The 14963-nt window shown below is 36.2% G+C and overlaps 1 long non-coding RNA gene across 1 annotated transcript in view; it reads left to right on the forward strand.

The window, feature by feature from the left end:
• The first annotated feature begins 1511 nt into the window (after positions 1-1511).
• Positions 1512-14963, forward strand: part of LOC109613128 (uncharacterized) — a 55278-nt gene continuing 41826 nt past the window's right edge. Inside the window, exons 1-4 of the long non-coding RNA XR_009343930.1 lie at positions 1512-1684; positions 1748-2920; positions 3000-3115; positions 9615-9734. This is a non-coding gene — a long non-coding RNA (uncharacterized LOC109613128). The remainder of the gene's footprint in view (positions 1685-1747; positions 2921-2999; positions 3116-9614; positions 9735-14963) is intronic.

Genomic DNA, 14963 nt, shown 5'->3' on the forward strand with positions numbered 1-14963 from the left:
CCATCCTTTCCATGGAGGAGGTTGTAAAATGTACCTATCTTTGGAAAAAAAAGACCTTGACAAACTTTTTTCAATCTTTCTACATCTACACTTCCGTTTTATGGAAGCTTTAAGAAATAATTTTATAAAAATATAGATATTTATAATCTATAGAAATTCCTCTTTAATTATATATTAGTTATAATTAGTTGATTTAATTTTAAACCTACTAAAAATAAAAATGTTTTGGTTTTTTTCCTTCTAAAAATTTCATTTGATATGCAAAAAGTTTAATTTCGGTTGCAAAAGGTTTCATTTCGGCTGCCAAAGGTTTCAATTCCGTTGCAAAAAAATTCATTTCAATTGCAAAAGGTTTCATTTAATCTGAAAATGCTATATATATACCTCATAATGAACGTACATCATGATTAACTCGTAGTCATTTTGTATATTACGTTTGAGTGACATTGTATTGACCACTATTCGCATATCCAGTGCGGTGCGGAGCCTGGCGGAGACTAATAATTTAAGGGTGGATTATAGTGAGTCATAGGAAGTATGTCAACCATATAGTCCTTACCAATGTGGAAGACTATCTCATTAAGACTGGGACGTTTCTTATTGGACCACAGTACGACAAATTTTCAATTCTTATAGGTATCCCAGAAGAACAAAGTGGGATAAATTACCTGCACGTAGATGTCATTGTAGGGTGCTATAAGTCATGTTCATTAACTATTACAGGCGGAAAATCACAACCAGTATGTTGGATCAAATAATTTCCTAATTACAGGAAGTTTAGCAGAATCAACAGAACAATTAGTGGTAACAGGTAGAAACATTGCAATGCTTTATTACATACAAAAATGCCAGAAATCTTGAGAAATCGGTTATAGTTATTATGCTTATTACCACAACGCATAAAAGCAGCTTAAGGCATACTGCTAAATGAGCCGGTAGTAAATTCAGCCTAAACTGGAATTCAGCCTACTTTTGCCAGGAAGATGAAGGTAATTGTCTTTATGACACCAAATCTGAGTGGAATGACCTTAAAACTCTATGGAAGGTTAGTACACCGGTGTAGTACTCCACCACCAACTACAAGAGAATGCTACAAAAGGGGAACGTAGATAATAAGACAATCTGTGATGTGCCTTATCACAAACATTACTGAGGTTATAACTATTTTTTTAAGTACATACATACCTACACTTGCCTTGAAATCCTTCCAAGACAATATAGTACCATAATCCAATCAAGACTGTTTTTCTTGTTATTGAACTTTCACCAAACAAGTGCGTGAATGTAATTTATTTAATAACACATTTCTTTCAAATAACACTATTTTTTAACACAAATATCAGTCATTTTTATTATTTTCTTTAATAAAAAAAAATTTTAAAATTAAAAAAATAAGCTTTTCAGCCTCATTTGGTGTCTTTTCATTAAAATGTTTTGACGTTTGTGTAATCATTTTTTGAACGTGGTTGGCAGTGCGAACATATGTTATCATTTTCCAATGAATTAATTTAGAAACAAACGGTTTGAAATTGTAAATTTAATATATATAGAAAAATATTTGTAAAAAAATACTAGACCTTGTGTCTATAATTATATTTTATTATATTAGAAAATTATGAGTTTTAACTATTGGGAGTCTGATCTAGAGTATCCTCTATCATTTATCAGAAAGGACATAAATAAGGTAATGCCACTGTTAAATTTTGATAAAATTTCGTTCATTGTTCAATTTTTTGTATTCATTTAGGTAAAACTTATTATTGGTCAACTCTAAAGCTAAAACACTTAAGTTAAAATTAGCGTTTATTGGAGGATCTGGGCATTGAGAAATTATTGTTCTTCTGTGATAATCATGTAAATGATTTGATGTTAATCTGCGGACAATATACATTTTGTTGTCTAGTTGGTTTACTTGGTGTCTATAATTATATTTTAGCCTCAATCAGTAAGTTCAAGTACTTTTTAAAAACATGACAATCGAGCAATGGTCAAAAAAGAATATAGGAGAAGAGAAGCAGTTAATCCATTACTGCATCTGACAAGCAGTTGTAATTTTTTTAACAATACTCAACACACTACAAGAAGAAGGGAATGAAATTTGTCAAATTTGCCGCAGATAATAAAATGTCTGTACAGGTCTGTGGTGTGCCTTAACCTATGGATGTCTGGTTAGGTGGCATGACCTATTTTTGTAATGTCATAATAAGCGAGCCATCAAATACACTGAGATATCACATTATACATTTCGTCAGATTTCAAATATAATCTACCCTAAAAAACATCAAATTCTAACGGTAAAGTTTCATGTCCAGGAGTGGTGGAAATAACATGACAAATATTCTGAAAAATAATCAAAATTTGATTTGGATATTATACCTGCCACACTATTGGAAGGATTATTGCAAGTACCAAATAAAATATCTACACATATCACTTGTAGCAACTACTACGGATATTCACAGGAAAGACTTCGGTTTAGTGCAGAATCCATAAATCAGATTTTAACATCACTTATTTTGGGTTGTGATTATTAAAAACAGACCTAAAATAAAGCATTATTCGAGGACAGCCAGTAAATATACCAGTGAAGCAGTTTGGATAATGCAGTTAAATCTCTAAAAAAACAATCTAGTGGATAAAGTCGTTTAAAATATGGGTTAAATCAAAATACGCTACATAGACGTACATAATCAATGCTCTGTCACCGGAGGTAGAACCCATTACAAAAATAAAAAAATGTGACTAAAAACGTCAAAATACCGAAAATCGGAAGGTGCTGTTATATGGGGGCCATAGTAAAATGTTCTGCAACAAACTATTAATATCATGTTTGGAACAATTCCGTGGAAAAATGTGATTAAAACCATCAAAATACTGAAGTTTCAACAAACTTAGATACTGCGTTTGTTTTCTGTTTGAGGTACAAGAAGGAGTGAGAGATCAATTTCATCTAAAATTTATAGAAGTACTTCAAATTCTCTCTCTCTCTCTCTCTTCAGAGTTATAGTGCCAAAAAGCCAGACAGACATTAATAAAACTCCAAATGTCCTAAATCAATTTCGTACAAAGGGAAACAAGTGAGCAAAGGCTATAGTCGTTCGGGGCCTATCATGTGGTATGTATTTATTATTTTGAAAAATAAAAACAAAATACGCGTACATTGCGGGACACGCATTAAAGCCATTCCCCAGTTTTGCTATTTAGATCATATTTTGAACTATTTAGACACTTTAGACACTATCCAGACACTGCATTCACATTTCGCCCTGTTTAACTGATTTTAAAAATGGGTAAAAATATTAAATAAATGAAAACAACTTGTTTGCATGCAAATTTGACAGGAAGCGGGCATAGCCTCAGGGCTGTATTTCTGTAGTTTTAAGAAGCAGTTCTACCTCCTTATTGTACCATGCCTAAACCTATAATTTCCATTTTCAATACCAAAAGTTATACGGACCTAAAACATACATGAGTAAAATTTTATCAACCTACTTCATTTCGTCCAATTATTCTGCTGATTAAACGATCCAGCCAACTGTAATTCACACCCCGTAGGAAAGTTTTTTTTTTTTTTTTTTTTTTTTGAAGAGTAGGCCAAAGAAAATTTATTTTGACATACAGAACATTTCGAAATAGAAAATTTTGAAACTTGAAAAGATTGTTCAAAGAAAACCCATCAAAATACCATACATTCAAGAAAATATTACATTAAGCGGAAAGTCAAAAATTTCCTGAGATATATAATTTTGACGCTATAAGGAAGCCGTTATGTTTGTTTATGCCCAGAAAGAAGAGAAAATGTATTCAATGCTGGGTAAGACATTTGCTTTGACAAATATTCGCAAATTTGTGTGTCACAATCCAGAAACATCATGAAGATTCAAGGATAAAGCCTGACCATTTTGAAACAACATCATCAAGATTTTTATAACAGAATGGTGGTAACAGCATCCTCCATTAACAGCCCTCATAAGTATGTGGAGATAGTTGGGTAAGTCTACTACTTAATGTGGTCATATTTCATTCATATATGCCGATTCTTCTATACCAATCACTAAACTTTCCTTTGCTAAAATATCGGATATTATCCCATTTGTTTCTCGTGTTAATTATACCCTCAGCCATATGGCTACAGAGGATATATGTCATTTGATATTGCCAAAACGTGCCTTATCGAAATAACGGTTTTAGACCCTAGGTCTCTTTGGACCAAATCCGTCCATCCAAAATTGGTACATCGTAATATTATTGTCAAACTGAGATCGAGTTCGGATATGGACAATATCGGTCCACTCCATCTGGGACCTCTCACACAAAATGTCAACATTTTCTAAGAAAATAATTTATTGCAGAGAAAGAGAAAGGATAATACGATTTTGCTCTAACTTTACGAATCCTAAAATTTCATCAGTGCCAGGTCCGGTGAGAAAATGGACAATATCGGTCCACTCCTTTTGGTACCTCCCCCACAAAGGGTCAAAATTTTGAATAATTACAACTCTTATAAAATGTGATTTAGGAGTCCGATTGTCTTCAATTTTCACACATGGCAATAATTCAATTAACCCAAGATCTGGGGCCAAGATGGAAAAAATCGGTTCACTCCTTCTGGCATCTCCCCCAAAAGGCGAAATAATACAACGTCTGTTGTATTAATGATGATATATATCTGTGAACCCCTTCTGGTACCCAATTTACAAATGGTCACAATTTTCAATACTGTTATCTCTCATAACTTGCGAAACAAGTCAGCGATTCTTTACAACTTGCTATATCTAAAATATCCATCTTTGCCTGAAATCAATATGGAATTTATGATTTTCCATAAATTGGATATAAATGTTCGGTTTTCTTGTAATTTTGCTCATACCAATATTTTTATGGGTATTAGATGAAGCATGAAAATGGAATGCTTCAACCGACTATATCTGGTAGCCCACGCACGTTAACATTTTCTACAAATTATCATATATGTCATGTAAAGTGAAGGAAGTTACCAATATAGTCCAAACCAAATATGATATAAATATTGCGACATATTTATATCATATTTATTTAGGTCCGAAACGAAATGGCAAATATTGGCCCATTCTTTCGGGACCTACTCCATAAGGGTTAAACATTTGAATAATCTTGACAGAAGTCAAAATATTTTTAAGTAATCGTACATTAACTGAGGGTATAAATCTGTCGGCAAAAGCGACAGATACTCTTTAACTTGTTTTGAATGATATTCATAATAACTTTTTTAGTTTGAACCCTTTGATAACACGATTTTTCTATGAAATGAGACTTATCTAGATAATTTTGTTGGTTAAATACAATGATAATGATTACGACAGTAAACCATTAGAGATTTTCATTAAGCCACAAAAGGGTAGGAGAGTCTCTTAATATGTGTTACTAACCTGACGGAATTGATCAATTTCGGCAAGGCACATTTGTCTTCTTTTTCATATGAAGACTACTGTAGTTCGATGCATGATGTCGCTATTATAGATAGTAGTTCTGCTTAAAATATGCTACAGTGCTTTAGGAAGTTTTACTGCCATCAATATGTTCGATTGTTCTGCGAAACTATCCGGAGTGACTTCGTAATTCAGTTTTTGACCGTTTGTACTAATTTATATTGTAATACATTTGACAGTGTAAACATTTTTCGAAACAGAACTGTCAGTATTTTTTTAGGGTTTTATTTATAAATTTTTTTATGGAAATAATTAAAATAATCGCCAAAAAATTTTTTTAGGGTACACAATACGACATTATTTTTTTTTTCAGCCCATGATTCATCTATGCCAATTTATCGATTATCTAGTGGTTAAAGTGTATATGTTTTTATGAGAACGCAAACAATTCCGGTTTTGACATAGTTTTTCCCAATCCAGTAAGACAAATTACCATCCGTTCCCCATCCTTTGCAGAAAGGAGAGCAGTCAGCTTACACAACACCGTTTGTGTTTGTTTTTCGTATTTTCCTCCATTAGTGGAGGAATGTCTTACAACATCACCCACAATTATGGCAACGGGAAAGCACACAAACAGAATTTTGGATGACAGTGAAAGCTGAAATTCTTTTATTAACGATTTTATTACAGTTGTTAGAGTTGTTGGGCGGAGAAAAAATTATTTTGGATAAAGGTTTCGTTTATTGCACACAATTATTTATGTTAGAATAAGGGCGTAGGTCTATTAACATTTAGAGGGGGTGAAAATAAAAAATTGATAATCACAGTTTGGTGCGGTTTATCGTTCATTAAATCGTATCATGAGATGGTGAACGTTACCGTAAAATGATATCCAATTTTTTGTTCAAAATGCAAGAGATGTACTTTGTGACATTTGGTTTAACAAGACGGTGCAACACAGCACTCGTAACAATGGACTTTTTGATAGGAAATAACAACCGAAATGTTCGAAAAAGTATGTCATAAGTCGGATTAAGCAGATGGATCGTTTCAAAAGTGTTTCTATTGTTCTTCAAAAATCACCCTATATTTTTTAAAGATGCGCTATAATTTGAGTCGAATTTTATACAGTAAAATTTCAATAAAGTTCCATGCCTAGGTTAGCGGCCACATATGATTTGGTTCAAATTTGTTATTTGGGTTTGCTCGATGATATATACTTCGGTATATATCCCATATTACGTTACCTCCCAAGGTACAAGGTATCTAGATACGACGTTCAATAAAACTTAATTCAGAACGGTACTAAATTTGTTACAACATGTTAGAAACTCCCGGTCCTCGGCTATGCCTTAAGATTTTGTTCTCCAACACTGCGAACTTCCGTTTGTTAAATTTAAAATATCGTAATCAGGGTAAGAAAATTTACCTTCTAAAAAAATATTCACAAATACGGGAATTTTTTACTCAATGATTTAAGACAGTTAGGGTGTATCTCAATTCAAACGGCTAAAATTCTCTTCGGAGTTACATCTTGTGCGGACTAGGTAACAACGGCATAATTCCTCGGGATTCTGAGGACTTTTCCACACTGCATAAACATTGTTAGTAAAAACTCTTCGATTTTTTTTCCAGAGATAGGTATTTTTACCCTGATTCCGGGAAACTATTTTTTTTTTGGTGGACGGACCCGGGGCCTCCAGATTTCTGACCCGAAAATCCTTCTGGACCCGAAAAAGGTATTATCCCAATTTATAGTATTTTGAAACAGTAATAGTGTCAGCTTTAATTTGACATCAATTTTGTTGACCTTCGACTTTTTTTTAACAAGTTAACAGATGTATACCCTCAGCTAATGTACGATTATTTAAAAATATTTTGACTTCTGTTATGATTATTCAAATGTTTAACCCCTTATGGAGTAGGTTCCGAAGGAATGGGCCAATAATGGTAATTTCGTATCGGACCTAAATAAATATGATATAAATATTGCGACTATATTGGTAACTTCCTTCACTTTACATAATAGTATGGTAATTTTTAGAAAATGTTAACATGCGTGTGAGGCATCAGAAATAGTCGACCGAAGTATTCCATTTTCATGCTTCATCTAATACATATAAAAATATTGGTATGGGCAATATTACAAGATCATTTTGGAAATTTATGGAAAATCATAAATTCCATATTCATAGCAGGTTTCTGGCAAGTTATGACAGATAAAATTATTGAAAATTGTGACCCTTTGTGAGTGAGGTACCAGAAGGGATTCACAGACATATATCATCTGCACATCAGATATTGTATTAACAAAAATGTTTGTATGTGTGAAATTTGAAGAGTGTTGAATGCTTATTTCGCTTTCATTGAGCGTTTTGTTTTTCAAAATCTGGAACCCTATGTGGAACAGGTAGCAAAAGAAATGGTCCGACCTCCACCATCTTTACAACAGATCTTGTGTTGATGGATATATTGAGATGTACCAAGTCTAAATGGAATCGTATTTTAATTTCGCTTTTTATGAGCTTCATGGGTATTCAAAATGGTTAGCCTTTGTGGGTGAGGTGCCGGAAGGAGTGGACCGATATATACCATTTCACAAAAGATTTTTTGTTAGTGGACATAATGGGATGTGTGACCCTTTGTGGGGGAGGTATCGATCTCTACCGTTTTTGATAGAAATATTCAGATATGCCAAGTCTGAATGGAATCGGAAATGTTGACCTTTTGTGGGGGAGGTACCAGAAGGAGTGGACCGATATATTCCATCTTAACCCCAAATCTTGGGTTAATAAAAATATATTGGGATGTGCGAAATTTTAAGACACAATTTGTAAGAGTTATGACGCAAATATATTAGGATATGTAAATTAGGAGCAAAATCAGATTATTGCTTCTCTTTCTGTGCAGAAAATACATTTGTTTTTTTTTTTTTTTTTGAAAATTTCGACCTTTTGTGAGGGAAGTACCAAAAGGAGTGGACCGATGTTTCCCTTCTTGGCACCAGACCTTGGCTAATAAAATTATTGGGATGTGTGATATTTGAAGACAATCGGACTCTTACATCACATTTTATAAGAGTTGTAATTATTCAAAATTTTGACCCTTTGTATGAGAGATACTTGATGGTCCACTCCATCAAGTATTTTCCCTTTTCGCACATGACGTATCACTGACGAAAATATTAGGCATAGTTGGAGCAAAATCGTATTATTGTTTCTCTTTGTATGCAAAAAATATTTTTTGAAAATTTCGTGGGGAATGTACCAGAAGGAGTGCACCGATATTGCCCATCGCCGAACTCAATCTAAGTTTGATAAAAATATATCGATGTACCAAGTTTGGACCAAATCGGATACTTCCTTCGAGAGTTATCGTGCACACCAGCCAGACAGACAGACGGACGGACAACACTAGATCGACTCCAAATATCCTGAAACAGATATGGTCCAAAGAGACATAGGGTCTAAAACCATTATTTCGACTAGGCATGTTTTGGCCGTATCAAATGATATATACCCTCTGTAGCTATATGGCTGAATGTATAATGAAATGACTGATAACTCTCGACTGATGACTCTCGATTGATCTTCCGATTGCTCAGACTCTAAATTCACTTATAAGTGCAATAAACTGTCCACATTTAGGTCCAAGTTGTGGTAATATTTGGTATTTTGATGATTATGCTAAAATTTTCAGCAGAATTGTAAAATGGTTATGTGGAGTTCGCAACAGGTACTATTTTCTCTGACAGAAAATTGTCTATATATGGCCACGTTTGAGGCACACTTAATGAGGTACCTTACTATATCAAATATTTTGAGTATTTAAACGTTTTTTTCAATTTAATAGCTTCAAATTTTTATATCTTTTTTATTTTCGCATGTTTTGTTAACCACATCTTTTTTGAACGGATTGTTTTATTTGGTATAACAAGTTCCCAATGTCATATATAATATAATATATATCGCACAAATAATGAAATAAGAACTCAGCATATATTTAGTCAATATAAATTATTATAAAGGGTATAAATTGTAAGGAGGAATTTTTAAATTGTTTGATTTTTTTAATCTTTGACAATTCGATCGTGGTGTTCGCTTAAATTTTTACTCCTTCAACGATAGATTCATGTTAAAACTTTAATATTTAAATAAAAAACCTGTTATTGCTAGAAAAGATTTAATTATTTTCATTTTTAAACAGATTTTGAAAGTATTCAATAATAATCACAGACACATGGACATGTGTAACCACTGAAATACAACATTTATATCAGGATTTGAAGGATGTGGATGTTACAACTTACCTGGGGATTGTAAAAAAGTAAGTGCCCAAATATATTAATCTTATTTAACCATTTATTACTTATCATAACAGACATCAAATAATATAAATTATGTGCCCCCCCAAATTTTAGCAATATTATTTTAATTGTTATCAATGATAATATTGTCAAGAAAATTGGTAGAATACAACAGTTTTGTTTTGAAAATACAAATGTTATTATTGGACAGTGTTTTAAGATCAATATAAAAATGTTGTTAATGTTATCCTTAATATAATATTGTATATTATATAATATATTATGTGCAATTTAGCATTTGGTGCAATTAAGATTTAAAGCTATACTTCACTCAGTGACCATCGGTATAGATCAAAATTAAGTAGTATTTTATTACGAAGCAGTTGACATAGAGTCATGAGAGAGCAATTTCTTTTTCATATTTCAACATCGTATTTGAATACAAGTGATCGTATTTATGAAGCCTTTAAGGAAAGTAATGTGGAAATAGCGAAAGAAAGACTTTACCGCTTGACTACCGACATTAAGTTTACACAAGCATCCAATAACTTGACTTGGGTAGAATATGCCAGCACAGGTGCCAAACCGTACAGAGAAGGTTCACATCCAGGCCAAGAGTGGGTATTAATTAATGTTAATGAAGACGAAAAGGTGGACATGCAATGATTAATTTTAGTCGGAAAGGACGCGGCTCTTTGGACGGTGGTTAAATTGGGCTTAAACATATGCCATCATAAGAAGTACCCATAGGTCAGAACTGGTAAAACCATTGTGACACACCCAATGTACGACTTGTGGTCTGACCCTAGCCTTTCCATATGGCGTTCTTGCGTAAATAGAGTGCAATAAGACTGTAATAAGATTTTTGGAAGATTCTCGATGTTCCAACTCTAGTTTAAATGATCGTTCAGGGCGTAGCGAGATATTTGGCTCTCAGAGAAAAATCCTGTTTCCTGTACTGACAACGAAAACTTATCCAATTTTCTTTTTTTCGAGTAACTTGCGGTTGGTTTTCTGTAAAATTGAAACACTCTTGGCTAGAATAAACGAATCCCCCTGCTTAATGGGAGCTCGAAACAGTTTTGTAATATGCAGATGTATTTACTAGCTGTATCTGACATTACTGCTGACATCACTGCTCGAGGTAAGCTTCACCATTAAGTATATTCAGGATATAAAGCTAATTTTGCCATTTTTACCCAAAATTCTAGCGCGTTTCGCCGCTAAATATTTTCCAATATGTTGTGGTTGGCTTCTACACCTTCTTTAACTTAAATATCCTGAGAAGTTTCACGACAATCGGTCCATAACTGTGATCTGTAGAGCGCTTTAAATGTCATGGCGAATTCAAAATATTGACACCAGGTGAATTTATCGGCGATGGTATCAACGTTAACAAAAATGTTAATGTGATTCAATTTTGAACCAAAATTCTTTTATTTTCTATTCAATTGCATTCATAATGCAACTCCGTAGTTGGGTTTTTATGTTAACATGTTTCTGTAGTGAGCCGCGCCTCTATATAATTTTCACATGAACTATTTTTATACCCTACGCCACACTGTAGAGCGGGACATAATGTACATTTGTAAGTAACAAGCGGAAAAAAACGAGATAGACCCATAGTTGCTCTTGATAATCTTCATAGAATCACAATCTTTGTCGATTTAGGCATGTCCGTCCGTCTGTCAGGTTGTTGTTGTAGCAGTAGTACATGAATGTGTTTGCGTTCTGCTAATCTGGTTCCAGCTCCAAGTTTAGAAATTGGGCTACTTTAATGGGCTGTAGCCAGAGAGTTGGGTAGGTTTGGCTACAATGGATGGGGGTGGACTCCGAGGACGGCATTCATTTCATAGTTGCTAATAGCATCTGCGATTGCATCGGTATGAATGCCACTCAGACTTGCCTGATAGGCTTCTTGATCTAGAGGTTCTCTTGTAGCGCTGGACCATGTATCATGTATGTCCTTCCTGACACGCCTGGGTGGGGGAGATTTATCCACCATATGATGGTTGGGATGACTCTCGCGGTGACACCCAAACAGTTGCAGAACCAAAGCATATGATTATGCTGACGTAAGGGAAGGACTTTCGCCTCCTCATGTAGATGGTCCACTGGTGTCATGATGAAGGCACCCTGTCGCAGTTCTCAGGGCAACGTTCTGGCAGGTCTGGATATTCTTCCACTGCGTAGCACTAGTATTCACAGACCACACTGGAGCTGCATAGCTGACGACAGACCGACCTATCGCGTTATAAGAGGTCAACAGGGTTTCTTTGTCCGCACCCCAAGTGCTGCCGGCTAGCGCCTTGAGGACCTTGTTCCTACTTTTCATCTTGTCGCAGATAGCTGTGGCTTGCGCGGACGACTTGAACGTGCTGTCGAACGTGACCCCTAGAATCTTGGGGTAGTTCGTGGTTGGTATTAGATTCCCCTCGACCTGCACATTTAGCTGTGTTCTCATCTCCGCAGACCATGTGGTAAAGAGTTGGCCGTTGATTTGGTGGCGGATATTTTCATATTCCTCGCGTGGAAGTATGCGGCAAGCTCCGCGAGATAGGGGTTTAGCCTTTCACATATGTACAATCATCCGCATACGTTACGATCTCAATGCCGTCTGGAGGGCGAGGAATTCCGGAAAGGTATAGGATAAACAGTTCCGGAGATATCACCCCACCGTGGGGAACTCCCTGTTTCACTCTACAGGCTTTGGACTTCTTGTTCCGGAATTCGACGTACGACTGGCGTCCACAAATATAGTTGATTATCCAACATTTCAAACTTGGCCAACATTTTCTCTGCACGTCCTCAAACAGTGTGGCATGATTGACCGTATCAAATGCCTTTGATAGGTCAAGGGCTACCAACACTGTTCTGTCACACGGCCTGTTCTGGTTCAGTCTTCTACTAATATGTGTGGAAATGGCGTGTAATGCTGTTGTGTTACTATGTTGTGGACGGAATCCGTGCTGGTGGTTGGCAACTGTATAGCCTCCTCTAATGCTGGGGAGGAGTAAAGCCTCAAGAGTCTTAGCTACTGGCGACAAAAGCGAAATCGGCCTGTACGATTCACCTTTACTGGCATCCTTACCTGGCTTCAGTAGCGGGACCACCCGGCCCATTTTCCAGGTTTCGGGCACTATGTGGGTGGCTAGCGACAAATTGCGAACTTTCGTTAAGTACTCGACTCCCGGCGTATCCAGCTGCTTCAACATTACCATTGAGATTCCGTCCGGGCCCAACGCTTTGGATGACAGCGTTACGGATGACATTTGTAACATCACCCATCGTAAACTGTGGTGGTTCCTCCTCGGCGGGAAGAGATCTGATACGACGTATCATTCGCTTCGCCCTGTCGCTCACGGGGTGCTCGAAAAATTGTCGGTCAAAAAACTCTGCGCACCTCTTCGTATCAGTTACCGTTACGTCGTTAAAAGTGACTAAGGTCCTATCATTCTTTTTCCCAGGGTTCGAGAGCGACTTAACCGTTACCCACAGCTTACTCATATGGTTCCAATGTTGCAACACTTCAGGTGGTCTTGCCACTTTTTCCTCTTATGCTCCTGTACAAACCGGTTGATTTCCACTGTCAAATCACTGATTCCAGGATCAGTAGGGTTGGTACGACGGAGATCATCACGCTCGTTTGCCTCTGCTGGGAAGTTTAATCTTATCTCGGGTATTCGACCAGCAGGTAAAAAGCGAGCGGCTGCAGCTTTGATGATGTTTCGGAAAATCCTTTCTGCTACCCCAACAGAATTGAATTCTCTGAACTCTGCCCAGTGAGCTTTCCCATGGTTACGGAAAGTGCGGCGTTCAGAGGTTATGAAATCGGGCGACCTGCTTATGGAGACGATTATCGGGAGATTGAAATGACGGGTTGCCAAGTCACGTCATTTATCAGACCGGGTGACACTATGGTTAAGTCTGGCCAACTGTGACACTCTCCTTTTATTAGGGTGGGGGCGTCCTCGTTATCGCGCAGAATGTGGAGCAGTCAATATGCTCTGCCAGCGCTGATCCCCTCTGGTCATTACCTAGGACGGAATACCTGGTGGGCATTAAAATCCCCTAGTACCAGGCGGTTATTGCCTACCAATAATGGGCTAATATCAGGCAAATAACGCGGTTCACAGCTATTACTGCGGTGAAGTGCCATACTCCGACGACGACTCTGATGAGGACGACGAAGAAGTGGACTTGCTGGGGACGACGTTACTGCAGCAAGTCGCAACATAATCCCTTTCGCTGTAGTCTCACAAACGCCTTAGTCCGGAACAGTTCTTGAAGTGCACCCATTCTCTACATCCATTACATCGCACCGAAACAGATCTGTGGTGGTTGACGTTCTGACAAACCGAACAGAACCAAGATCCGGGGTTTTCCTCAATCCCGACACAGACCAATAAAATCCGGAGCAAGCATTCCGGGATATGGTGCTCCCAATGCAGAAAAATAAACAAACACAAACATGTACATACTGGGTTGGCAGCCGCTGGTCGAAACTGGGATCGTGTTGTTTCGGGTCAATCCGGTATCGTAGAACTCGCTGCCGTGGTATTTATTGTCTGATTAAGATTAAATTTTCCACAAATCATTTGACCCAAGGACGAGCCCTATTAAAATTGGGGATAATCGGATCTGATTTGAATATAGCTTCCATATATAATGCCTTAGCTCCTATATATATTTTCCTCCGATTTAAATTTTATTCTGTTATTCTTATTTATTCGCCATACGTGTTATATTCGTCCAAATGGAATGGATTTCGGTATATCCGATCGAATTTCGCCCAGAAGCAAGTACATCAAATTTGTATTCTTTTCAATTATATGAAAATTATGTATAAAATCTTCAATTTTTTTATTTTCAATTTGTACGGTAACATAGCCAATAGGGCCATGGACGGTTCCAAAAACTCCTATACATGACTACTATAAATTATTTATAATATCCTTAATCTTAAAAGTGTCTTATTAAAATTAAACATTAAAAAAAAAAAAATAACAAAAATGAGCAAAACTAACAATTTATTGATGGGTCCAAAAATTTCTATACATGACTACACTTAAAAATTCAGTTGTAAAAAACTTTGAATATCCCATCTTTGACATGCATGTGTTGGAAAGTTCTTTCCACCATGTGTTGTAAATAATGACTCCAATTGGATACTGTATACGAAATATGCATCCTCGTGTTTATAGTCACCTCGTGTCATGAGGACACCTGTTGTAGTCTGCAGTGCTGAA

This window comes from Musca domestica, unplaced genomic scaffold (assembly GCF_030504385.1).
Source record: "Musca domestica strain aabys unplaced genomic scaffold, Musca_domestica.polishedcontigs.V.1.1 7, whole genome shotgun sequence".
Taxonomy (NCBI): domain Eukaryota; kingdom Metazoa; phylum Arthropoda; class Insecta; order Diptera; family Muscidae; genus Musca; species Musca domestica.